The sequence below is a fragment of the Accipiter gentilis genome, chromosome 4 (assembly GCF_929443795.1).
Source record: "Accipiter gentilis chromosome 4, bAccGen1.1, whole genome shotgun sequence".
Taxonomy (NCBI): Eukaryota; Metazoa; Chordata; class Aves; order Accipitriformes; family Accipitridae; genus Astur; species Astur gentilis.
In genome coordinates, this window is record NC_064883.1 from 48049676 (window position 1) to 48077207 (window position 27532).

The window sequence follows — 27532 nt, forward strand, 5'->3', positions numbered from 1 at the left end:
TGACCAGATAGAGAGCATGTTATAATCTCATCAACAGGTGCACATTTCCCCAGCAAAAGCAAGGTATTCTTGCTCAGCAGACTCCTTCATTCTTCAGTCCAGCATGAAGACTTCTTTTCTGAGGAAGTTGCTCTCTTCTATTTGGCCTTAAGCATTATCTTGTCTCACATCCATCATGAAACATACTTGACAGTACTGCAAAACATGCGCAGGCTGCTCGCTCCCTCTCTTGCTAGGAGTCCTAGCCTGAACCGCCACACAAGGTGCTTTCTTGCAACACTATCTCAGGGCTTGCCCCTCATCAGTCGTGTACCTTACCCAAGATAGTCACCCTCTCTTGCATTCCTCTTTTGTATCCTCTTACCTGGATGTACCTAGCACTTACATTATCTTCTCAACATGCACGCTAAACCATTTCTTCCAGGATGCTCAAAGGTGGCAGTTTCCAGATTATAGGTAACACAAAACTTCATTTTCCATTTACAACAGTGTTTTCCTAGTGCAAATAGCTGTAGCGAAAAGCTTGAAAATGTGACACACATGAAAAATGCAGACTGAAAAAGCTGAAGGCACATAAATATATAGCCCCGTTTAAAAATACCCAGTGAGACATAAATCCACCTCATAATCTTTACAAGATTTTATTTCAGCTTTTAGACTTACAGCCTTTTTGAACACTTGGAGTTGGCAGAATCGCTCATCTGATACTGCTTTTAAACCGAGTTGTTTCCTTTCACCCCTTTCTCACAGCTCCTTGGAGCATCACTTGAAAATTATTCACTTTCAGTGTTCATCCTACACCGACTCCCCTCCTCATCCCTCATTGTTTGCAGTGCTTCTTCAACTTAAGTCAGGCTCTCCTCAGTGCTTCTTCAAATTGTACTTCATAAATGTCTTCCACTGGATGTTCACGAAAAAAATTTTCCTTTTCTTTTCCCATTGCAGTTGGCAGAGTGCAACAGACGCAGTCCGAAACTGGACCGGTTTGGGTCCACCAGTGGTGGACTGGTCTCCTCATCCTCCCAGGGGTTACCAGCTCCTCACGAGAAGGGTGTGCAAAAAATACAGGATATCGGCTCTCGCTACAGGCCAGTTTTGAACGTGAACGACCACACACGCTTCAAAGCTTTTCTCCCCCCACGCGCGCTTCCCGTTCGCGGGTCACTGTTCTTCCCATCCCCACCGACGCTCTCGCCGAGCCTCGGGAAAGCCTTGTCCCCGCGGCAGCCTTCGCTCGGCGCCGGCCGACGCCGCTCTCCGAACACGGCCCCCGACCTCCGCCGCCGGCCGGGCAGGCGGCCACCCGCCGCGCTGCCCCGGGGCGGCACGCGCCCTCCCGGCGCCACCGGCACGCGCCCCGCCGCCAGGTGGGTCGGCGGGGCGGCTGGGCGGGGCAGGCCGCTACCGGCACCGCCGCCAGATGGGCCGGGGCGGCGGGCGGTCGCTACGGCCCGACGGCGGCCTGGGCGTGGGCTCCGTGGCGGAGCCCGACCCGCCTGGCGGCCGGGGCGGGACAGAGCGTGGGGCCGGGGCCGGGCCGGACGGCGGCGGCTTAGGGGAGGCGTGACAGTAACGGGGGCTCTGCCGGCGGGTGAGGGGCGCCGTGGCGGCAGGGGGCGGTGGCGAGGGAGGGGGGGCTGTCGCTGCGGTGAGCGAGGGCCGCTGCGTCGGCGGGGCGGGCTCTGCCGGGTGAGGGGCGCTCTGGAGGCGGGGGGCTGTGGCGGCGGGTTGGGGGAGCTGCGATAGTAAGGGTTGCTCTGGCGGCGGGTGAGGGGCGCTGGGGTGGCTCTGGCGGCGAGCCGGAGCGCTGCGGCGGCGGGGGGCGGTGGTGAGTGAGGGGCGTAGGGGCGGGTGAGGGGGCCGGAGCGGGGAGCGAGGGGGCTGTGGCGAGCGGGGGCGGCTCTGGCGGCGAGTGAGGGGGCTCTGGCGGCGAGTGAGGGGGCTCTGGCGGCGAGTGAGGGGCTCTGGCAGCGGGTGAGGGGGCTCTGGCGGGTGAGGGGGCTCTGGCGGGTGAGGGGGCTGTGGCGTTGAAGGGCGCTGTGGCACCGCAGCTCGGTGCTGGCAGGGGGCTGGGGGTCGTGGCGGCAGGACGGACTGCGCCGGCGACCCTGTGGCGGCGGACCCGCAGCTTATCCAACCCTCTCCCGCAGCTTATCCAACCCTCTCCCGCCGTTGCCGTGGACGCCGCCGGCGGGCGGGTGAGAGCCTTCCAGAGGCGGTAGGGCCGGGGCGGCCCGAGGGGTTGGGAAGGTACGGGCGCCGCCTCCGCCCGTCCACAGGAGGAGCTCCGCGCCGCGCCGCCCCCGCAGGGCTGGGAAGCGGGCGCGGGGATAGCGGCTACAGCGTCCTCCCGTTGTCGAAGCGGCGCTAAAGCGCGGGAGGTCGGAGCGCGGCTGGGCCGGCGGAGCGGTCGCTCTCGCACCGGGACCCTCTTCCCCGGCGGCTGGGGCGCTGCGGGCAGCCCGTCCCGGCACCGCGCTGCCGCTCCTGCGCGGGCGGCAGGCGACGCGCACTTTGCAGACGGTCCCTGCGCCGCTGTCTGCAGCGCCGCGCAGGCGCCCCGCGCCCGGCGCTGGGACGGCGGCCCCGGTGCGAGCGGGAGAGCGGCGCGGCGGGGAGGAGCATGGACGGGACGGTGAGCCTCGCCTCGGGTCCCGGCGCCCCCCCCCCCCCCCCTTCGCCCCCCGCCACGGGCTGTTGTCCAGCTCGACCCCGCGGCGGCGCCTTGCCGTGGCTCTGCCCCGGGCACCTGCGGGAGCTCTGGCTGCCGGACGCCTCCGCCCGGGCACTGCCCCCTGCCAGCGGCACCCCCGGGCCGCGCACGGACCCCGGGCACTGGCGCTGCTCCCGCCCCGGTGCTGCCTGCAGGGCACGTCCGACCGGGAGACTGGCAGGGTCCGGGCAGCAGACCCCGGGCCGCCGGAATGCCGACCGGTGGTGCCCCCGCCCCGCGGCGCTCCGCGGCCGCCGCACAGCTCCCCCGCGGAGCCGGGGGCTGGAACACCCTGACAGCTGGCGCGCCGCTCTCTCCGTTCTTCCCTTCGGACTCGGCGTTGCGCCGGTGCAGCCGCCCACCTGGCCCCCGCCGGTTGTCCCGGCGCGTGCCCCCGCATCCTTGGGCGAGCTGCGGTGGCTTTGCTGCCTCACAGGGGCCCAGCCAGCTTGGAGAGGCAGGCAGAGAGGGGAAGCCAGATGCTCATTGACCACTCCCAAATGTGGGCTGCAGGCCCCCTCGGGAGGCTTTCCCTCGGCAGGGAGTGACTTTTGCCGGGGGAGAGAGCAGCACGCTCGTCTGGAATCACCCAGCCTGCCCTGGCGTGGTCCTCTGGAGAGGAGGGTCCTCTTCTTAACACCCTGTCCCTGGAGACACTCCACGCCCCTGTGCTGATCTGTGACTAACGGACAGCTGTCTCCAGCGATCCAGGAACAACCAACCTTCATGCAGGAGGCAGCACCTTTTGAGAGAGAGTGTTTGACTTGCAGCCACTAAGCTGCCCCTCAGCTCTGTTTTCAGAGGGAGATACTTAGTCCCAGATACTCTCTCAGGACAAACTGATCTGTATCTGTAGGCGACTAATGCTCTGCGTGGACTTCCAGAAGATATTCTTGACTTCCCACACAGGAAACCATCGCACTTTGGTGCCACAAGCTTGCTGCTGGAGATTGCTGATCCCTCCCTCCTGTTCCCTGGGGCTTGAACTCTCCTCGGTTTCCTCTATCAGCATGGCCTGTGGAGGGACCCTGTGTGCAAGTTGCTGCTGGGAAAGACTGAGGTAGAAATTAAATGGGGGACTGAGGAGAAAGCGAGGTCATTCACCAGTTTGCATGGTCTGGAGGTGCGTTTGTGCAGTATCCTTGCCTAGTACTTTCAGCACTGCCCTTCTTGGAGAGACTGGCTTCATGCTGCTGTCCATCCAGGGCAGTGCTGCAGCTTCTAAAAATAACCAGTTCCTTGGTGCTGCCTCAGGGGCAATCAACAACCTACTGTTTACCATGGGGACACCACCATGAGAAAACAGCCCATCTTCCCTGGCAGAATCCTCTGCCCTCTTGTCTGTGAGGAAGAAACTCCTAGCCTGGCCTTGCCCATAAGGCAGGGTGAGGGTGAGATTCCCAACACTGTCAGCCTTTGGCTGCCTCCTTTTCCACAGTGCTGCAGTGATATTCCTTTCTGTACCTCATGCACTCTCCTGGCCCAGCCCTTCTCACTTGCACTGCCTCCATTGCTCTGTTCTGGCTCAGCCACTGCTTTCTCGGACTCTATCCTTCCTTGACTTCAGCTCTATTTTAGCACAGTTCACACCATGATCTTTCTGCCCTTTGTTCTTCCCTTGTTTTGACCCTGCTGGACCTAGAGCCTTGTTACTGTCCCTGATGGAGTTGTCTGCTCTTATGCTGACTAGTGCTGCCTAGGCTGGCACTGTGATGCTCATATTTCCCTTTCGTGCCTATCCGCTCTTTGAGCAGTTGCTTCTAACTGAATGGCTAGGTATGCGCTTACACCCATGAATGCTGTAAGTGCTGGTGTTCACATCTGTTCTGCTGTAATGCTTCATTTCTTCATCAACTACGGTAGAGATCTGTCAGAAAAAGCAGTGCTTTGTATACACATGTGCAGCTGGCTCAGCTCTTCCCAAGGAGCAGCTCCCTTTTCCTTCTTACTCTGGGACCTATCATGAATATGCAGACACTGAAGCTGCCTGACTATAACCTAAATCTGTAGGATCATTAATTCTCCCAGTCTGCAACACTCTCACCATCCCGCCAGGGCAGCTAACAATGCCTGCTGAAATGCTAGAGTATTCTGATAGCCTTTAAGGATTTGATTTTTTAAGAATGAAAGCAAGCTGACATGGTTAAAGTTCCTGAACTGGCCTGCTTTCCCAAGGGTTACCAGAGGTGTCTGATGGCAGAAACGTAACTGAGAACATCTATTTAAGAAGATACCCTTGCTTCTTGGTTAGGCCAGGCAAATTCCAGAGATCCTTTCCAATCTTAACCACCCTATGGTTCTTATTAGAGCATGCCTCAACATGTTGACAGGCTATAGGCAAGTGTTGTACTTTCTTCATGTTTTTTCCAGTCTCCCCAAATACAAGCTGGCTTGAATAGTCTGTAAGGATGGCCTAGTGCCTGGGCAAAAGCACTGTCTTGGCAACATGGACATGCATCTGTGCGCAGTTGTCTGCAGAGAAGTCCCTAATCACTATGTCAGTTGTATCTTTTCTTTCTTGCTTTTTCCCTCTTTTTTTTTTTTTTTTTTTTCCCCCCCCCGGTTGTGTTGCTTATGAAGTGTCACGTGGGTTGGTGCTGTTCTAGGAAATTTTATTTATATTGTATATTACTTCCCTCTCACTCAGTGTGTACTTTCTCTTTTCAGAGCTGGATCCAAATGCATCCTCGGCCTGCTGTCTTAGAGCTGTTCCTGCTTCAGGTCAATGAGAGTTTCTGCTACTAATTCATCATGACATAATATCTGGTCTCCTGCCCCATTCTGTTGGATAAGTTTCCTGCTTCCTCTTGGTCTATACACATGTGACTCTGGGTGTTCATCAGCTACCTAGTCTGGTACAGGTAGGTTTTAGCCCTTTGAAAAATGACCTGTTCTAGATTGAAAGAATGTGTCTGTGCTTTGTATTGGGACTAGAAAATGTTTGCCTTTGGGCATATGGGAAATGTTATTTTGTGAAATAAATCCTGAACTGCCTGCTTGCTGCTGTTGACCTAAGCTGGTCTGTTAAGTAGCCAACTACTTCTGTGATAGTTTCTGCTAGTGCTGGCAGGGAGGGTGCTGATTAGGCAGAGTAGACTGGCTCAGAGTGAGTAACATTAGAGAATGCTGTTGCTAGGAGCAGGCCTAATAGAGGAAAGAACGGAAAGGAGGAGGAGTAGTAGCAGGTGTTCTTTGTCATAATTCATTACTCCATTAGCTACAAGTAAATGTGATTAGTTCTTGTCAGATGGTTGTTGATTTTTAGGGTTACCATGCTTCTCACAGCAGGTTTACATTAACATGGTTAGATCTTCCCGGCTGGTAGACTTCTTCGCTACCTGCTGTTGTTGGATACGCATTGATCATCTCCATGATAAGGTACTCAAATCTGCCACTCAGGTCTTTATGTTCTACATTAGTTCCATTCTTGTTGCTTCCACTGGTGAATATCCACCTGTATCCATGTATCTTTTCTCCCAGTCAGTGCACAGTATGCTTGTAAGGGACTTTGTTTTTCTCACAACTGGATGAGTGTCTTTTCACCTTTTACAGCCTGTACAGGTCACTCCTCTGGTAGCGTAAATTGTGTGGTCAAAAAAGGCATTCTATTTTGCATTGGAAATAAATAGCCTAGGCTATAACTTTAAGACACATTAGGCTTGTTATTGTCATCTGATTTGCCCCTTTAACAACCATGCTGCTTAGCCTGCTGCAGCACAGTTATGAACTGTGCCCAGTGCCTGCTACCTCTGGCTTTTTGATTCTGGCTGAGCTGGGGAAAGTCTGTTACAGAGACATACCGGTACTAGTCTACCATTCATAACTTACTTGAACTTAAGAACTGTGTTGCGCTGAGTCAGACCAAAGTATCCTGTCACTGACTAGTAATGGATATGTGGAAAAGGAATAGGAAAATGAGGCAAATGCTGAATCATTTTTTTTCTTCCACATACCTTTTAAATTTTTGCAGTCATCTAATTATGGAGTCAGCAGGTGGGAGTAAATAATGTTAGAAAATCCCCCAAATGCTTAGGTCTGCTGTTTCAATGTTGTTACCTTCATTGGAAGGAGCAGTTCCAGTTTTCTGTGATTGACTTTTCTGTGATGATGTTTTCCATCACTATTCTGTCCTTTTCTGTTCAGTTGAATGTTTTCTTGGATTCTGAGACTGGGGAGGTCTATAGGACCATTCACTTTGACATGTTCCTAAAGATAGTGGGTACCTGGATCCAGCTTGCAGCTGTTGTTCAGTAAGGGTGTGTATTTTAGAAAGGCAGTTCAGTAGTTCTCATTCAGGTTCCAACTGGTATAGGGCTGAGATAGGGATGAGAGCTATTTGGCAGAGGGAGAGACCAGACGAAAAGGGGGTGACTGCAGATGCTTGCCAAAGAAATTGGAAGTAAAGACAATGAGAATAATAACCTGCTAAGCAGGAAGTGCTTTTGTAATTTTTTTACTTCTTTTTGCACTTATGGATGGTCTTGGGTTCAAGATGACCACTGAATGCCAGGCAGCAAATGTGGCAAAAGGCTTCTTCTAGTTGACATTTAGGAAAGTTTCTTTTCTTTTCAGTTCTGACACCCCACTCCATTTCTTTCTGTTCCTGTAACTATCACATGCCCTCTTCTCTATGCTAACTTGTTAAGAATCCATTGATGTTAAAGTTAATGCAGAATATAGCTGCTAATGTGTATTCCTGCAGAGAATCCACAACCCTCACTGAAATCAGAAGAGCTTATGTATTAAAACTCCTTTAGCTTTTTGATGAAAGGTAAGGTGTTAACTTTAACTCCAGTACTCTTAATCACTTGGAGCTTACTCCTCTTCTAGTACAGTATTGCCACAGTGGTTTCCAAACAGAGCGCTTGGGCTAGCACCTGGAATTTGCTAGTCTCCCCTTGAATAGCATTCCAGGAACTTAGCTTTTGTGGAAAGGTGCAGTTGGAGGAATTGAATGGTTCTTAATTCAAAATGTACAGCATTAAGAGTTCTGGTATTCTACCCCAGGAGTTATCCAGGTTTTTCATTTATACAGAAGTGTCCAAAGAGCATAGAAACAAGCAAATAACTACAACTTGCATGCTTTTTCTTCTAGCTCACAAAGTTATTGCTGTGTTCTCCGTAATGCTTGCATAATGTAGACAGTGGCTGGTAGGTCTTGTTCAGGAAATGTTACTCAGAGGTCATCAAGTGAAGTATGTCTGATTTTCCTGAACTGACAGCCTGAGATGCCCTTGACAAATGGTTTTGATATTCACTGAGTAAACAAGAAGGTAGCGGTGATATGGTCATTCTTGTACCTGGATATATTGATAGCACTGGCACCTCAATGCTGGACAAGGGTCCCATGAATTTTATGGAAAGCTGTTTTGATCTTCCTTCCATTTTTTAAAAACTCTCTATTTGTTGGTTCCAGTGTTGAGAGACAAACTGCCTGTCCTTTCCTTTATGGCCTTTGATAGTCCAATAGCCTTTACTATTTTGTACTCTTACCATAGTGTCCTGGTTTTGGTTGGGATAGAGTTAATTTTCTTTCTAGTAGCTGGTATAGTGTTATGGTTTGGATTTAGTATGAGAAGAATGTTGATAACACACTGATGTTTTCAGTAGTCGCTAAGTAGTGCTTATACTAAGTCAAGGATTTTTCAGCTTCTCGTGCCCAGCCAGCAAGAAGGCTGGAGGGGCACAAGGAGTTGGGAGGGGACACAGCCAGGGCAGCTGACCCCAACTGGCCAAAGGGGTATTCCATAACATGTGATGTCATGCCCAGTGTATAAACTGGGGGGAGCTGGCCTGGGTGGGGGGGATCGCCACTCAGGAACTAACTGGGCACGAGTTGGCGAATGGTGAGCAATTGCATTGTGCATCACTTGTTTTGTATATTCCAATCCTTTTATTATTATTGTTGTCATTCTATTATTATTATTATCATTATTAGTTTCTTCCTTTCTGTTCTATTAAACTGTTCTTGTCTCAACCCACGAGTTTTACTTTTTTTTTCCTGCTGATTCTCTTCCCCCATCCCACTGGGTGGTGGCAAAAGGAGTGAGTGGCTGTGTGGTGCTTAGTTGCTGGCTGAGGTTAAACCATGACACATAATGATGATGTCTATGTTTGTCTATGGTAGTTGTCCAAAGCTAGGAATAGAAGCATTTCTCTTTGAATATAACCATCACCGTGACTTAATTAAAGCCCTTAGCTGGACTGAAGAATTTGCCTGCTCCAAGAATGTCAGTTTCAGAGTCTAATCAACACTGTATCTTTTACTCTTTACCCTGAAATTTGGCACACTTATTCTCTGTCTGTGAATGAATTTTAAAAATAATTTGTTTAAAGGCAGTTCAGCTCCTTTCAAGATCCTAAACTGCAGAGAACAAAATACAATTTACCAACCATATATTTTTAAATTTATAAGCATAACTATTGCACTGAAGTGGGAAATCGTATAAACTTTTGATAAGCATGTGGCCCTTGGTTTGCAAATGTGCTTTTGATGATGTGAAAGAAATTGGACTTCATTTGGTGAAATTGCAAGGCCTAACAAGGCATACCATTCAAAATTTATAAATTCATGATTTTTAAAGATTTAAACCAGTCATCTTCCCCTGGCAAAATATGAATGATTAATGGCAACTGTAGAATTTACAGTTAGAAGGTGATGTCTAGATGCAGAACAAGAGCTGTGTTTGCAGCTGTTAGGTCAGTGAAGAATGATTTTTAAATGTTGCTTGTAGATAATTTTTTTAAAGCTTTCCATTTCCATGGTAGAGAAAGGACATACTGCAAGGTTACTTAAGGTTTTTCATTCTTGTTTTTTCTTTTTTTGAGATCATAGGGATAACCATATAGGGGCTGAGCTGGCTGGAGTGCTGATCAGACTCTTATGTGGTCAGTGGCCAATATGAGTAGTTGCAGGAGAAAGTACAAAGTTCATTTAGTATGTGGTTCATAGAATCCTAGAATGGTTTGGGTTGGAAGGGACCTTCAGAGATCATCTAGTCCTGTTCCAGTGTCTCACCACCCTCATTGTAAAAAAAAGTCTTCCTCATGTCCAATCTAAACCTACCCTCTTTCAGTTTAAAACCATTGCCCCTTGACCTATCACTACAGGCCTTGGTAAAAAGCCTCTCTCCATCTTCTGTAGTGTTGCAGCCTTTAAGTATTGAAAGGCCCCGATAAGGTCTCCCTGGGGCCTTCTCTTCTCCAGGCTGAACAACCCCAACTCTCTCATCTTTGTTCCAGCCTTCTGATAATTTTCATGGCCCTCCTCTGGACCAGTTCCAACAGGTCCATGTCTTGTGCTGTGGACCGCAGAGCTGGATCCAGGTGGGGTCTCAGGGGAGCAGAGTAGAGAGGGAGAATCCCCTCCCTCGACCTGCTGGCCATGGTGCTTGTGATGCAGCCCAGGATGTGGTTGGCTTGCAACCACACATTACCAGCTCATGTCTAATTTTTCATCTACCAGTATCCCCAAGTCCTCCGCAGAGCTGCTCTCAATCCATTCATCCCCTACTCTGCACTGGTACTGGTGATTGCCTTGACCCATGTGCAGGACCTTGCACTTGGCCTTGTTGAACTCCATGAGGTTCACAGGGGGCCCACCTCTCAAGCCTGTCAGGGTCCATCTGGATGGCATCCCTTCCCTCTAGCCCATCAGCTGCACCACTCAGCTTGATGTCATCTGCAAACTTGTTGAGGGTGCACTCAATCCCACTATCTATGTCATTAATAAAGATATTGAACAGTACCAGTCCCAATATGGACCCCTGAGAAACGCCACTTGATACTGATCTCCATTTGGACATTGAGCTGGCAGCTATTTGAAGACATTTTTCTTAGAGCACAAGAACTATGGATTCCCATGTTCAGTAAATCAGGTGAGGAAGGTGGGAAACCAGCATGGCTGAGTAAGGACCTCCTTACACAAGGAAGGGAAAAGCATAGGCAGTGGAAGCAGGAACATGCATCCTGGAGAGAACGTAGGGATACTGCCCGGAAGTGTGGGGATGGGATCAGGAAAGCTAAGGCACAACTGGAGCTAAATTTGGCAAGGGATTTGAAGAATAATAAGAAGGGCTTTTACAGGTATGCTAGTCAGACAAGGAAGACAAAAGAAATTGTACCCCCCAATAAATGAGATGGGCAATCTGGTGGCAACAGATGTGGAGAAGGATGAAGTACTCAACAACTTCCCCCCCGCCCCAGCCCTCAGTTTTCACTTGACGATTGCTCTTCCCAAATCTCTCCAGTCCCTGAATCTCAAGGCAGGAACTGGGGGAAAGAAGACCTACCCATGTAGGAGAAGATCAGGTTCTAGAACATCTGAGGAACCTGAACATACACAAGGCCATGGGACATTCTCTGATGAAATGCATGCCAGAGTCCTGAGGGAACTGGCTGATGGTGAATCCTATCTCTCCCCAGTAATCTGTATTCATCAAAGAACAGCCCATGATCATAGAAGCCAAAGCCCTGGTGTCAACACCAGCCATGAAGCCAGGTGTTGATCTGCATGATCATGGTTGTTTACAGATTAATGGAATTTATGGCTAAAGAAGACTTTTGGATCACCTGACACCTGTATTTTACTGAGAACTAGTGGACTTTCATTTGTCCTCATTGTGAGCCTTATACCTACCAGAAAGACAAGCTGCAGTTTGTTTAGCTGTTGTAAATTAAAAAATGGAATATATGGCTGTAGAGCCTCTGTCAGTTAAGAACTTAGATAAATATCTGCTAAGAAGGGGTTTCGCAGGTCAATATCCAAGAAAAGATTTCAAGGTCTTCTAATGGCCATGCTAGCCCCTCTACTTTGATTCTGTAGATACCTTGTTTGTGAGGGCTAGACTATCCTGAAGGCAAGGGGTGAAGGTTTTAACAGTGTCAGCTGTGCTTATGTAGGAGAGAGTGTCATTGTAACTGTTAGGAGCGTGATCCCTGCCCCATGCTCTGAACTGACATGCGCTGTGTGGTAATGATTTGTGGTACAGTTTGTCTCATGTCAGCTTTCATCCACCGGCTCTTGTTCTGTATTTTTTTTCTATCTAATTTAAAAGCTTTTTATCACTTGAGATTTTTTGAATGTTTGTACTTACATTGAATATACTTAAACATCATCATCATCATGTTCATCTCTCAACTTTATGTTTAGTTCATTAAACATGTTGCATTATTTAAATCTTTCACAGACAACATTTTTTCAGACTTCTGGATTGTACTTGGCACTACTTTATTCAGTATTCCAACATGGACTTCTTTAGTGATTGAAGTATATATAGAAAATCATCCTACTATCTTTGCTTCCTCCTCTTCATAAATCCAGGTGCAGGACTTTGCATGTCCCTTTGTTGAACTTCTTAAGGAAATGTAAGGGTATGTGCAAGGTGAGAGTACACCTCTTCATTAAGTTTGTGCAGTCAAGGATGTTTTCAGTGCAAAAAGGATAATAAGTAAATGGGGGAAGTGCTAAAGAAAAACACAGAGACACAAACCTGCTAGTCAAGGGATAATGGAGACAAAGACCAAAAGTATACTTTCACTAATTGACGAGCCATTAAGAAACTACAGGCATAGCTTTGGAGAGGACTAACCTGAACTAGTGGAATCCCTTGGCCCCCAGAGCTGCTGGAGGTGGTGGCTGCAGAAGGATGAAAAAATGTTCAGTTTCTGTAATGGAAGGAGTGCCTTTCTGGTTCCCCATTGGTGTTCAGTGTATGATGAATGATTTCTAAAGAGATAAATAATGAAGCAACAAAATTAGCTGATAATGTAACAGTATTCAGTGCGGTAGAACCTAAACCTGTCTCTTAAGATTGCGGAAGGGTGTTTCAAAACTGGATGATAATATGGCCCAATAGATTTAAGGTTGATGAATTAAAATGTAAATTGTGTAGAGAAAATAAGCCTACCAATGTAGCCACATTGTTGTCAAAATTATCTCTTTTGGCTGAGGAAAGAAATCTTAGCATCTTTATAGGTAGTTCTCTGCAAACCTAAGCTTAACAGTAGCAATTAAAATGGAAAATTCAATGTTAGATATTAGGGGAAAAGAATTAACAAAACTGAAGTTACTGTTATAATATTGTATAAATCCATGGTTCGCCTGTGTCTTCAAGAGTGAATGCAGTTCTAGATCCCTTAAGATGCAGTGACTAGTAGAACTAGAAGAAATCTAGAGAAAGTGATGCATATAGTGAGAGGTGGAGAGATTTCCATCAGAGGAGGTACGTGAGAATTCTTTAGAAAAATGATAGATGAAGATAACTATGCTAGAGATCATCAGTCATCACGGAGGAAAGGCAGGTTACTATTTATAGAACATATGAACATGTGATGAAATTATCAGGCAACAGGCTTAAAACAAACACAAATGGTGGTTTTTTGTGGTTTTGGTTTTTTTTTTAGCTCATGCCAAATTAGATTGTAGCATTTATTACTAAAAGATATTTCAGCTGTCTACAGTAGGTATGGGTTCAAACACGGGTATTAGGCAAGTCCACTGCTGGCTATTAAACATGGTTGTCCAGGTTCAGGATGTTAGTAAACCATGGCTGTTGGAAACAGGAAGGTCATACAAGGGGAATGTGTATGTCTTGTTTTTTGCAGTAAGTGTGTTGTGGCTATGATGGTCTACCCATATAGGAAAAAAGGTTTTAATATACAGGAGTATGTTTATTAGAATACCTGATACAGTTGTAAAAAAAAAAATCACAAGATTTTCTTTTTTTAAATTTTAGTTCTTAGAGTCTTTAATTGAGCATCTGGTACTGTTGTCTAAGTGGACCTTTGGTCTGAGATCTGATGGTGTCAGAAATGTGAATTTTTCCACACTCTTTGTTAAAAGTCTGAGGATAGTAAATGATAAAGGCTTCTTTTATTCTAGATGTCAGTCATTGCTGTTAAACAAATTTAAAGGAAAAAAAAAATATAGCAGTTAAATAGTTTAGCTGAAACTCCCTTCCCCATCTTTGACTTTGTTGTTTCTTTCGTGTATTAGCCATTGGAACTATATAGGCTTCCCATACCTATACAAGTCTTTTGTACTGATTTAAAATGGAATATAAAAATACTTTCTTTATTGTACTTTGGATGGGAAGAAGAGTGAAGATAGGAGAACTTGTTTTGGAAATTACTTTTCACCAAAAGGAAGTAAAACTTCATGAGCCTAATTATGTTTTTGTTAGTCATGTAGTAGGTATTCTGCATGGTGTGGCTAGATGGGGTCCCTGGAAGCAGGTGGTGAGTTTAGGGTTTTCTTTGAGTTTCATGCAAGGATGAAGGTGCCTTGGAGAGAAGCAGAACACAGATGTCTTGGATTATACCATCCAGTAGGCCTGGGTGATAAAGGACGGGAGAGTTCCCATTCTGGATTTACAGAATTGAGAGTAAAGCTTAATAGGAGAATTATGCTGCTGTGTGGTGAGTGTTGTGCATAGCTGAGTCCCTTTACTTTTAATTTGAAAAAAAGACCTAGCAAGTACCAAACAAAAACACTACTTAAAAGAGAAAATTAAAATGAAACCCTCTGAAATCTTCTGGACAATTCAGATGAAAAGAGTGGGAAATTCTCCAATATTTTAGCAAGGATCTATCTGCACTTAGTGCTACTCTGATGGCTTACTTGCTGTTTAGATTGCACTGTTGCATATGACTCTCCTTGTCTTTTGTTTCCTCTGCTTTGTCTCCTTGAACTGCTTTGTGGAGGCCTATTCTGCACATCACATTTGGACTCGCCTGTGCTCTGTTTCTACTGCACGGAATGTTGTTTCTGTGCACCACTGCTTCCTGCCATAGCTGAGAGCTAAATACTTCTTTGCATCAGTATAGTAAAGACATCTGAGCACATGTTGGAGCACTCGGCTTAAGGAAGAGTCAAAAGGCAGAGGAGCAGTGGTAGGCTAAGAAGCAGTGCCTTGAAAATGATAGGAAAATAAGGAAAATAATAAATGATAGAGGAAGGGGTAGGGAGCTCTAGTAAATGACCAGAGTTCTGGAGGTGGGCTTGGAGGTTGTTTTGAGATGAAATGCAGATTAGGAAATGAAAAACAGCCAACTGCAGGGTATGTAAAAAGTGTTGGGGAAAAGGGCTGTAAATATGTAGAGCTTTCTTTACCCAGGACAACTTAACCTCTTTTGCCCACCTGCCAGCTACTCATGCTCCTGTTGGAAAAAAAAAAAAAAAGTAGGAAAAGGAAATGGTGGGAAGTAGTTTCAGTTTGTTTGGGGAGAACTTTTTGGCTTCAGGAATCGGTGCTGTATGTGATGGCTGGGTGGGAGAAACCTGACTTGACCTGAGAACTTGGCTTTTGGAGATCCTCACTTTTTTTTATTGTCATGGTACAAGAACTTGGAATTGTGGAGAGAAATATTGTTATGCAAATTAGAACACACTGTCATGGTACCAGAACTTGCAACTGTGGAGAGAAATACTGTTATGCAAATTACAACACACATTAATATTATACATTGTCTTTACAAAAGACATTTAATCCCTCAATAAAAGTATTACAAGTTGAGGTGGGTAATAATCTTACTGTTATGGTTATATTATGAAGTACTTGCTTATTTTCTCTGTAAGACTTCAGGTCGCTTCTTATTTACAAACTTTCAGTCTAGTTCCTTCAAGCACCTGTAGGTTATGGCTAAATTTTCCCAACTTTCCAGGTATGAATAGAATGGATGGCGATTCTCCAGCAAAATTGGCAGCAGCTACTTGGTTGTGCTGACATAGCTAGGCCTTGAGCAGCATGCTTACGAAGGGACCATGCCTGGACTGCTTCCATCTCTTACTTCTTTCTCCTGCTCAGCCGAACATCCTCAGTGGCTCCTTATATGAATCACAGAATCATAGAATCATTTAGGTTGGAAAAGACCTTCAAGATCATCGAGTCCAACCATCATCCATGCCCACTAAACCATGTTCTGGAGTGCCTTGTCTATGTGCTTTTTGAATACCTCCAGGGATGGTGACTCAACTACTTCCCTGGGCAGCCTATTCCAATGTCTGACAACCCTCTCAGTAAAGAAATTTTTCCTAATATCCAACCTCAGCCTCCCTTGCCACAACTTGAGTTCATTTCCTCTTGTCCTATCTCCAGCCACCTGATAGAAGAGACCAGCACCCACCTTGCTACAACCCCCCTTCAGGTAGTTGTAGAGAGCGATAAGGTCTCCCCTCAGCCTCCTTTTCTCCAGACTAAACAGCCCCAGCTCCCTCAGCTGCTCCTCATAAGACTTGTGCTCCAGGCTCCTCACCAACTTGGATGCCCTTTTCTGGACACGCTCCAGCACCTCAATGTCTGTTCAGCCCAAAACTGAACACAGTATTCGACGTGCAGCCTCACCAGTGCCGAATACAGGGGAATAATTACCTCCCTGCTCCTGCTGGCCACACTATTTCTGATACAGGCCAGGATGCCGTTGGCCTTCCTGGCCACCTGGGCACACTGCCAGTTCATATCCAGCCGGCTGTCGACCAGCACACCCAGGTCCTTTTTCACCAGGCAGCTTTCCAGCCACTCTTCCCCAAGCCCGTAGTGCTGCATGGGGTTGCTGTGACTGAAGTGCAGGACCTGGCACTTGTCCTTGTTGAACCTCATACAATTGGCCTCGGCCCATTGATATAGCCTGTTCAGATCCCTCTGTAGAGGCTTCCTACGCTCAAGCAGATTGACCCTGCCTCCCAACTTGGTGTTGTCTCCAAACTTGCTGAGGGTGTACTCAATCCCAATGTCCATTTTGCTGACAAAGATGTTAAACAGCGCCGGTCCCAATACTGAGCCCTGAGGCATGCCAGTCGTCGTTGGTCTCCACTTAGACATCGACCTGTTGACTGCAACTCTTTGAGTGCGACCATCCAGCCAATTCCTTATCCACCAAGTGGTCCATTTGTTAAATCCATGTCTCTCCAATTTAGAGACAAGGATGTTGTGCAGCCAGTGTCAGATGCTTTGCACAAGTCCAGGAAGATGATGGCTGTTGCTCTTCCCTTATCCACCCGTGCAGTAACCCCGTCATAGGAGGCCACCAGATTTGTCACACATGATTTGCCCTTAGTGAAGCCATGCTGACTGTCACCACTCATCTCCTTATTTTCCATGTGTCCTAGCATAATTTCCAGGAGGATCTGCTCCTGGAAAGATCTTGCCAGGCACAGAGGTGAGACTGACTGGCCTGTAGTTTCCCAGGTCTTCCTTCTTTCCCTTTCTGAAAATGGGGGTTATGTTTCCCCTTTTCCACTCAGTGGGAATTTCCCCAGACTGCCGTGACTTCTCAAATATGATGGATAGTGGCTTAGCCACTTCATCTGCCAGTTCCCTCAGGACACACCGATGCATCTCATCAGGTCCCATGGACTTGTGCACCTTCAGATTCCTTAGATGGTCTCAAACCTGATTTTCTCCTACAGTGGGCAGTTCTTCGTTCTCCCAGTCCCTGCCTTTGCCTTCTGTGACTTGGGCAGTGTGGCTGGAGCACTTGCTAGTAAAGACTGAGGGGAAAAAAGTCATTGACTGCCTCAGCCTTCTCCATGTCCCAGGACATGATCTGATGATGATTCTTCATTTAGCTGTTATTATTTAGGATTTACTCTCTTTTGACATATATGAAGTATGTGCTGTATTGATTTTTGTGGAGTGTTGAGTATTTTATTAAAAGTGTTATGGGCTACAGCAGATAACAGTGTATGCGTGAGCCAGAATCTAAGGACTTTTCTTAACCTGACCAGCATTTAAACTGTTGAAATCCTGTGACTGTCCCCTGGGCTTTCTTGATCTTTTTTTCTCCAAAACCCACTTTTTCTGAAGGGCCAGCACTGAGCCAGCAATATGTGGCAATCTTGCTTTTATTCTTTTACTGATAATACTGCACTAATATAAATGAGTTTGTTTCAAACGCCTACAAACAGAGCTATTTACAAGTGAATTTTATTGTGAATTTTCTTCACCTTTCCTGCTTCCCATTTGTAAAAATGTTTCCAACTGCTCTGCTTCTTTCTTATCTTTGAAAACATTTAAGTCATGGTTTGACATAAATGGAATTCACTGATAAAGCTTATTTAAGGAGTTCCCACTCTGCCTTGGCTGCTTATTCCTGCTTCTTGTGGCCATTTGTTTCTCCCCTGCACTGTTTTGCTGTAGCAACTTCTGGGGCCTGTAAATGAGGTTAACACCGGTTCTTAACCTGAACAGTATTCTCTTGTCACAGTATTCCTCTGTCATTTCTAACTTGTGAAGAAATTCTTGAAACATGAGGAAAACAAGGACCGTGGCCCAGCTAAAGACAATGAGACGGTAGTGTTCAGCTGATGCTGTTCTGAGCATAATCATTGTTCTTGGAGTTTGCTTAGCAGTTTTTTATCACAGCAACTAATCGAAGAGTAGCAGTTTACAAATACCAGTCACTTTGCAACTATACATCTCAGTACTTGCTAAATAGTTAGGTTATTCAAAATGCTTTTGTTATGCTATTCTGTGATTTCTTGGTTTAAATTCTGGCACCCTGCATTACAAGTGCATAAAGAAGATGTGGTTTATTTGATTAATTGTACATGTCTGCAGCTGAACTAGTTGTCATAGGTTCCTTTTACAGTGAGTAGAGGGTTTGACTCACCACGCTGTAATATAAAGACCTAAATAGATCATACTGTAATCTCCTGAAATGCCCCTGAAAGTGCCTGTTTCTCTCCATTGACTGTCAAGGGTGGGTAGCTCATAAATATTGCACACACCTGCACTGGGTTGAGATGAAGTCTACCAGATGTCTGTTGTTACCAACTGGCTGGGTTAGAGCCTCAGCTCTAACCTCAGTTAAACAAACATACTCACATGGTCAATGGTTTATGGAAGGCTGTATGAACAAATTGGCAATTTTTATAAATATGAAAATATTCTTATGAAAATATATCAGCTTAGTTTGACAAGATACATTTTCCATAAAACCATTTTGATTAGTGTTAACTGTAAAACATTCTTTAGTACTACTCGTATTTCCTGAGTACTATGGCAGACTTACTGGTCTATAATCAGTCGTGCCATCCAGTTCACTATTCTTAATTATCTGATACAGCATTAACTTTCTTTCATTCCTCTTTAGTGTTTCAAGATTTCTTAAGTCAACAATAATGGTCTAAGGAACACACAAGTTATTTCTGGTAAAGCTGTTGAATGGCAGTATCCAACTAATAATTTTAAATCATATAACTTGAGCACCCTTGTGTAGGAAGGGTTGTAGTAATAAGCATTTTGTTATTTTGTCACCAATATAAACTGAGAGCATCTCCTCTGACTTCTTTCTAAATACTTAACAGAATGCTCATTATCAACAATTTTGTAAATTCTCTTGATAGTGCCTCAAACTAATTATTTCTAGGAGGACACATTCTTGTTACTGAAATACCAAAAAATCCTTTTGTATTGTTTTTGACTTTGTGTCATCGTGGATTTTTGAGTCAGTTATGTTAAGTTCTCTCATTGAGTGTTATAGTAGAGACTGCAATGTAAAAGTTGTCAGTATCACTTGTACAACTTATTTTATTGCCTCTTTTTTTTTTTTTTATTCTATTGTTAGTCTCCCATCTAAAGGAGAATCTCTTTAATAATGTTGTTATTCTTTGGGATTATGGTTTTTTGAGTTTCCAATAAAGCGCTCTTAACTGAGGAGCTCCCCCATATTGCTCTCATTTTCTTAAGTAACAGAAATTCAGAGTTTTTAGTACTTACTGTTCAGTATTTTCTGTCTGGAGCAATTTGCTCTTTAAGAAAGTACTGTACATGTGTATTTTTGTGATGATTGGTCATATTTTTAAGATACACGTGTGCATGAAAGGCATGTTACTTCATGTCAGTGACAGAGTGTATGCACAAGTACTACAATCTATATTCATTCTATAGATAAGAAGACTGCTTGTTCCCTTTTGGCTAGGCCCTATTTCTGCAAAAACAAAGCTGGGCTTCTTAGCAGAGAGCCCATGGGTCGGGCTCATTCTTGTTCCTGCCACCATGCAATGCAAGGGTTTGTCCTGCTGTTGGGTGCATTCTTGTCTTTAAGGCTTTTCTGTGCCATCATCTCCTGACATCTGCTGTCCCCAGGAAAAGTTCCTTCTCTTTGAACTTCACGGGAAGGGCTGATAAATAATTAGACACCTGTGGACAATGCAGCTCACATCACACAGACTTAGTGTGAGTGAAAACGCATACAGGGCTGATTTTGATAAGCACAGTTCCATTGGCCAGGAGCAGATGTCTATCTCTTCAGCTTTACTTTTCCTCTTTGCAGTGAAGGTAAATAATACGATCTTCACTTTAAAAGCATAGACATTTGGGTGCCCAGGAATGGAGTGATAGATAATGATTTTATGTTCCATGATTTTTGACTGGAAACGTTATTTAGAGGCAATGCATGTCTGGCACTAGCTTTTGTCTTCCTAGTAAATTATTTGGGTTTCTTTTCAGATACAAATCAGATGAAGTAGAGATAGTTAAGCCCAACTTTTCGTTACAGTGTTACATATAAGTACCACCTAGTGACAGCACCCTTCACAGATTTGCACTTAGTTGTAGCTTTCACTTATTTCACTACTCACTTCTGTATTATTTATCTTCCTGTATAAAAACCAGTGGCAATGGTAAGATTTCTTAGATAGCATAGACTCAGATACTTCTTCTTCTGGGGCTCAAAGCTCTCTTTGAGGAAAGCTGCTCTTTATGTACAGTCACCAAAGACCTCAAGACACCATGTAATGCAGAGGTGGCTAGTATGTATTTCTTGACCAGTTCAAGCTCTTGTGACAGGCTTCATCACTTGGTCAGCAGTGAAGCTGAGCTGTCTCGGAGGCTAGAGAGTAATCCAAATCCTTGGATGCAGGAAGAAGTACATGTGTCCTGGTTTTGGCTGGGATAGAGTTAATTTTCTTTCTAGTAGCTGGTATAGTGTTATGGTTTGGATTTAGTATGAGAAGAATGTTGATAACACTGATGTTTTCAGTAGTCGCTAAGTAGTGCTTATGCTAAGTCAAGGATTTTTCAGCTTCTCATGCCCAGCCAGCAAGAAGGCTGGAGGGGCACAAGGAGTTGGGAGGGGACACAGCCAGGGCAGCTGACCCCAACTGGCCAAAGGGGTATTCCATAACATGTGATGTCATGCCCAGTATATAAACTGGGGGGAGCTGGCCAGGGGATAGATTGTTGCTCAGGAACTAACTGGGCATCAGTCAGCACGCGGTGAGCAACTGCATTGTGCATCACTTGTTTTGTATATTCCAATCCTTTTATTATTATTGTAATTCTATTATTATTATCATTATTAGTTTCTTCCTTTCTGTTCTATTAAACTGTTCTTATCTCAACCCATGAGTTTTACTCTTTTTCCCCAATTCTCTCCCCCATCCTGCTGGTTGGGGGGGAAGTGAGTGAGTGGCTGCATGGTGCTTAGTTGCTGGCTGGGTTTAAACCACGACAACATGGAAGGAGACTATCAGATGACAGAATTAGTGCAGTGGTGAATAGTGTGGAAGGTTATATATACCAACCAATTTGGACTGTTTATGTAGTTGATTTGTATGTTAGGTTCCTTTTAACACCCCAAATTTTTTTGTGGAGTAATATACAAAGACCATATACTGAGGGAAAAAAAAAAGATGAATTTGTATAGAAAGAATAGTTGTAAATGGGCTTTGGGATTGTGGTAGTAAAGCAGTAAAAACAGGGTCCTAGAATGATGCCATTCTAGGGATATTACTGCATATTACTGTAATACAGATTCCGTTTCAAGTATCTGTACTTCAGGAAGGCTGATGGAATATGAAAAAGTGTTCTGAAGAGACTTATAAAGAGATTAAAGATGTAGTTAATACTTTTTTTAGAGTGAGCAATCACAAGGACTCACTGTATTGCATTCACTCAGGAGAGGTTGACAGAGGGATTTTGTTCTAATCTTAAAGAATCTAAGTGGGGAAGATAGTTCGCAAGACCATTTTGTATGAAGACATGGATTTCTAGTCTGATATGCATATCACAGATGAGCATTGCCTCTTGCTTTGTGTGAATTTACGAATTATTGCTGCTACTGCCATTAGTTAAAGTATGTGGCCACACACAGCCCAGGAAGTCTTGATAAGGTGGAAAAGGCATCTCTGGGAGCTATAAGTAGTGAAATTCAAACATGAAGTAAGGCATAGTTTTATAAGGAGGACAATTAAGCGGTGGAAGAACAGATGTCAGGACACAGGAGATCCTAGATTGTTGTGATTCTTTAAATCAGGATTGCATGACTTTCCAGCATCTTTATAGCTTTTAAATAAGAGTAAATTCTGTGAAGAATCTGTTGAGTGAGGGATTTTAGGTTGGTGCTGTGAGAGCAGCTGTCCTGGATCACGTCATGGGTATAACATAGTATTTTCATAGTGACTGAGAGTAACTTTAAAGAGGAGTATGAAAACAGGGGAGGAATATACTGGTACTTGGCCCTGAATACTCTCTGAGACTGAGCCAGACGTATAGCATAAAAATGGTGCCACTGTATATAAGATAAGATCCAATTGTTGTAACAGGCCCTCTAGCCTTAGAGTCTATGTAAGCATTTCCTTCAGATAATTAGAATCTCTGAGAGTTTCTGAAGTACAAAAATTTAAATGTGTGCTTGGAATAATTTATTGGACTTCATGTTTTGCAGGGTGTGTGTGTTTGTGTGCAGGCACTTAAAGTGGGTCCCTTTTGATCTGTTTCATCCTTCCCAAGGGCGTTCTCACTCCCATTGCTCTGCACCATGTACTTGCCCGCCAGTCTCCATTCCCTCGCTTATTTGCAAGCTGTTACCCCTAACATACTGGATTGTTATCCTTCCTCACGAGGTTGGCAAGCCTGTGGCCAGAGATGCTCCTGCACCATGTTGTCAAATGAGTCCTGTCTCATGCTAGCAGTTCTCGTTCCTGAAAGAGGGAACCATGGTCACACAAGCCAAAGCTCTGTCTGTGACAGTCACACAGCTAGTTGTTAACTTGCAGGATAAGTGTGCTCCTACCCGAGCTTTCCCCTGTACCTGTAAGGTTAGGAAGATTACCTCGGGTGCCGTGTCCTTCATCTTTGCCCCCAGAGCTCTGTCATGCCTCTTGATTTGCTCCAGGACTCCCTAGGCAGTGTTGTTATTTGCTGTGTGGATGAGCAGCAAGGGGTGATCGTTCAAGGCCTGGACAAAACTCAGTAGTCTCCCTGCAACAACCTGGATCAGGGTCCTTAGTTAACAACAAACCTCCCATGACAACATCTCTGGCTGGCAGATGATTGCCTCCATCCCTTGCAGAAGAGAGTCACTTGCCATTTTCTCTGGGTGTTAATGCATGGTTTAACCCAGATGGCTCTAAAGCCTTCCTTAGGCTTCCTACTGTTACAGCAGTACTGGATTGCAGTAGTGAGCTGTCCTGGTTTCAGCTGGGATAGAGTTAACTGTCTTCCTAGTAGCTGGTACAGTGCTGTGTTTTGAGTTCAGTATGGAAGAATGTTGATAACACTGATGTTTTCAGTTGTTGCTAAGTAGTGTTTAGACTAAAGTCAAGGATTTTCCAGCTTCTCATGCCCAGCCAGGGCACAAAAAGTTGGCACAGGACACAACCAGGCACCTGACCCAAACTGGCCAACGGTGTATTCCATGCCATGTGATGTCCCATCCAGTTTAGGAACTGGGAGTGGGGGCGGGGAATTGCCGCTCGGGGACTAGCTGGGTGTCGGTCGGCGGGTGGTGAGCAATTGCCCTGCGCATCATTTGTACATTCCAATCCTTTTATTACTACTGTTGTCATTTTATTACTGTTATCATTATCATTATCAGTTTCTTCTTTTCTGTTCTATTAAACCGTTCTTATCTCAACCCACAAGTTTTACTTCTTTTCCCGATTTTCTCCCCCATCCCACTGGATGGGGAGCAGTGAGTGAGCGGCTGCATGGTGCTTAGTTGCTGGCTGGGGTTAAACCACGACATGAGCACACCTGTGGAAGGTGCACCCAGGCAGAGAAACTCCTCCACTTACTGACAGAGCTCCAGGAGGAGGTGAGTAGGTTGAGGAGTATCAGGGAGTCTGGTAGAGAGAGATAGACTACTGGAATCATGCCCTACCTTCCCTGGGACAGGTCTGTCAGGCAGACAGGACACATGATATGGAGGATTCCCTATCCTCTCTCCACCTGGCTGAACTCAAGGGATCATCTGACGGTGACTTAAGGGATAGGGGGCAATGATGACAAGTTCCTGCTTGGCGAAGCAGTTGCGTCTCCTCTGTGACTACCCCACCACCCCAGGTGCCCTTGCATAATAGGTACGAGGCTCTGCAAATGGAACTGAACAAGGATGAAGATGATGGTTCATCTAGGTTGGAGGTGTCACCAAGGTTAAGTCGGTCTATGCCCTGCGTCAAAACTGCTTCCATAAAGAAGAAAAAGATGGGTCATTGTCATAGGAGACTCCGGAGGGGAACAGAAGGCCCAATATGCAGACTGGACCCACTTCTTAGGGAAGTCTGCTGCCTCCCTGGGACCTGGGTTAAAGATGTGAAGAGAAAGCTTACTACCCTGGTACGGCCCTCAGATTATTATCCGTTATTGATTTTTCAGGTAGGCAGTGATGAAGTTGCAACAAGAAGTCCGAGGGCAATCAAGAGAGACTTCAGGGCCTTGGGATGACTGGTTAAGGGATCAGGAGCACAACTAGTCTTCTCCTCTATCCTTCTAGTTGGAGGGAATAGAGAGGGAAGAAACAGGAAGAGCCAGCAGATCAATACCTGGCTCCAAGCCTGGTGTCACTGGCAGAATTTGGGTTTCTTTGATCATGGGTCAGTCTACATGACACCAGGCTTGCTGGCGACAGATGAGGTACACCTGTCTCAAAGGGGGAAAAGGATCTTTGCGTGGGAGTTATCAGGGCTCACTGAAAGAGCTTTAAACTAGATTTGAAGGAGGAAAGGGATAAAAACAGGCTTGCTAGAGATAAGCCTGGGGGTGGCACACCAATGTTTGAGGGATGGAGTGCTAGCAAGGTCCTTCGGTCTGCCATCTCAGTGGAGGTAGGGGATGGAGATCCATACAACAGCAAAGATGCAAGGGTTATTGATGTGTTGAGAAATGGCAGAAGTGCCTGAGAACAGTCACATAGGAATTAGGGCTTCTCTCCAAAAAAAGATGGCAGGATCAATAGCCCAAGTGAAGTGCATCTACACCAATGCACGCAGCATGGGCAACAAACAGCAGGAGCTGGAAACCATTGTGCAGCTGGAAAACTATGACCACCAGGTGGTCAGGCCCAGTCAGCATGGGTTTATGAAAGGCAGGTCCTGCTTAACCAACCTGATCTTCTATGACAAGGTGACCCGCTTAGTGGATGAGGGAAAGGCTGCAGATTATGTTTACCTGGACTTTAGTGAAGCATTTGACACCGTTTCCCACAGCATTCTCCTGGAGAAACTGGCTGCTCATGGCTTGGACGGGTGTACTCTTTGCTGGGTAAAACAACTGCTGGATGGCTGAGCCCAGAGGGTTGTGGTGAATGGAGTTAAATCCAGCCGGTCACAAATGGTGTTCCCCAGGGCTCGGTTTTGGGGCCAGTTCTGTTTAATATCTTCATCAATGATCTGGACAAGGGGATCAAGCGCACCCTTAGTAAGTTTGCAGATGACTCCAAGCTGGCTGGGAGTGTTGATCTGCTGGAGGGTAGGGAGGATCTGCAGAGGGATCTGGACAGGCTGGATCAATGGGCCGAGGCCAATTGTGTGAGGTTGAACAAGGCCAAGTGCTGGGTCCTGCGCTTGGGTCACAACAGCCCCATGCAATGCAACAGGTTTGGGGAAGAGTGGCTGGAAAGCTGCCCAGCAGAAAATCATCTGGGGGTGGTGATTGACAGCTGGCTGAATATGAGCCAGCAGGGTGCCCAGGTGGCCACAAAGGCCAACAGCATCCTGGCTTGTATCAGAAATAGTGCAGCCAGCAGGACTAGGGCAGTGATCATACTCGGCACTGGTGAGGCCACACCTCGACTACTATGTTCCGTTTTGGGCGCCTCAAGGACCCTGAGGTGCTGGAGCGTGTCCAAGGAAGAACAGCAAAGCTGGTGAAGGGTCTAGAGAGCAAGACCTGTGAGGAGCAGCTGACGGACCTGGGGTTGTTCAGCCTGGAGAAAAGGAGGCTGAGGGGAGACCTTATCGCTCGCTCTCTACAGCTACCTGAAAGGAGGTTGTAGTGGAGTGGGAGTCGGTCTCTTCTCCCGGGTAAGAAGTGACAGGACAAGAGGAAATGGCCTCAAGTTATTAGGAAATACTTCTTCACTGAAAGCATTGTCAAGTATTGAACAGGCTGCCCAAGTAGAGTCACCATCCATGGAGGTATTTAAAAGACATGCGGATGTGGCGCTTGGGGACGTGGTTTAGTGGTGGACTTGGCAGTGTTAGGTTTACGTTGGACTCGACGATCTTAAAGGTCTTTTCCAACCTAAATGATTCTGTGATCCTCTTCTATGATTAGTGACTGGACCTTGTTCCCCTTCACTATTACGGCACTGGGCTGGTTCTGTAAATTCAGATACAAGTGTGGAGAAAGGGCCCTCCTACTGCCAGAAATGCTAAGCTTCCAGGCTCCCCCGTTATGGGAGACTCCAGCCGTTGCTCCTCTGAGCATAGTCTCTAGCTGTCTCTCCTTCCCCACATCAGGTATATGGGAGTAGTGGGCCCCTGTTCCAGTTGAACATACTCCCTCCCCAAATTGCAAATCTCGACCACCAGGGCATTTTTTTCAGAAGCGATGGGGGAAAAGTTGTGTGAGGGTGGAGAGAGTGTGAAAAGAGAACCGGTGGCCCCAGCAGTCCGGTGGCCACCGCTTCCTGCGGCCCAGGGAACCGCCTTTGCTCTTCCACAGCAGCTCGAGGAATGTTTCGTTAAGCTTACAAGGGCTTGCAGGGCCGCTCCTGCGTGGTTGCGGTGCAGATCCCGCCTCCACCGAGGTCCCGCACTGCAGTACTTCTTTCTCATCGGTGGACTGGTAAAGGCTGCCGCACAGGGGCGGTAAGAAACTGCACGGGGCATAGCGTCGGCGCTGGCCGCGGCTTCACCGAGCAGCTCCCTCACTTGACAGCAAAGCTCAGAAACATTGCAGGAATCCTCCTCCTGCTCCTCCTCCTCCTCCTCCTCCTCCTCCTCCTCTGTGCGTGCGCTGCCGTCCAGCGCTACTGCCACCCTGAGGCCCGAGTGTACAGAGCCCTTGGATTTTGCAAACGTTCTCTGTTTAAAAATAGCGGAAGTGGGAGAAGACGGAGGACAGGTGGACGCTGGCTTTGCCAGCCAGCTTTTCTCTTAGGTACAGATCAATACCACAGGACACGCATGGAGAGGAAGGAATTGGTTTCACTGCAAGTGAGGTCACTGAGAGTGAATGGGACGCGTTACAGAACAACAGTAGGAAGGGCTTCCAGGCATACAGAGGTGTTTAGGTTGACAATGTCCTTTTAAATGTTCATATCAAAACCAGATATTGGGGCTAATCTGAGATATTATATCAAAATGCTTAAAACAGGTTCTGAAAAATAGGAATGAGGAGAATGATTGACATGTTTAACTGGAGGGGGGGGAGGTGATTATGCCTGTGTAAAGCTCCTTATGATCTTAAAGATGCTGAAATGCTTTGGGCACAATGTTCACCAGTCTCAAAAAGCAGTGACTGTCTCCTCGGCAACAAGAAAGGCATGTGTCTGTTCCCATGGAAATGTGCTGTGAAGGCTTCACAGGGAAGATTCTGTTCAGAGCTCAACAGCGCAGGCTCCAAGCTCTTTGTTGCTCGTACCTGAAGCGGG

At 46.3% G+C, this 27532-nt stretch overlaps 1 protein-coding gene across 3 annotated transcripts in view; it reads left to right on the forward strand.

Moving 5' to 3' along the window:
• Nucleotides 1-1530: 1530 nt before the first annotated feature.
• The window catches only part of SMARCD3 (SWI/SNF related, matrix associated, actin dependent regulator of chromatin, subfamily d, member 3), a 115972-nt gene continuing 89970 nt past the window's right edge, over nucleotides 1531-27532 (forward strand). The window contains exons 1-2 of one of the 3 annotated variants that reach the window (XM_049798312.1): nucleotides 1531-1591; nucleotides 5381-5574. The gene's annotated coding sequence lies outside the window, so the exon portion shown is untranslated. Of the gene's footprint in view, nucleotides 1592-2302; nucleotides 2636-3652; nucleotides 3774-5380; nucleotides 5575-27532 lie in introns of those variants that run through there. The other 2 variants (XM_049798309.1, XM_049798311.1) reach the window with 2 other exon arrangements.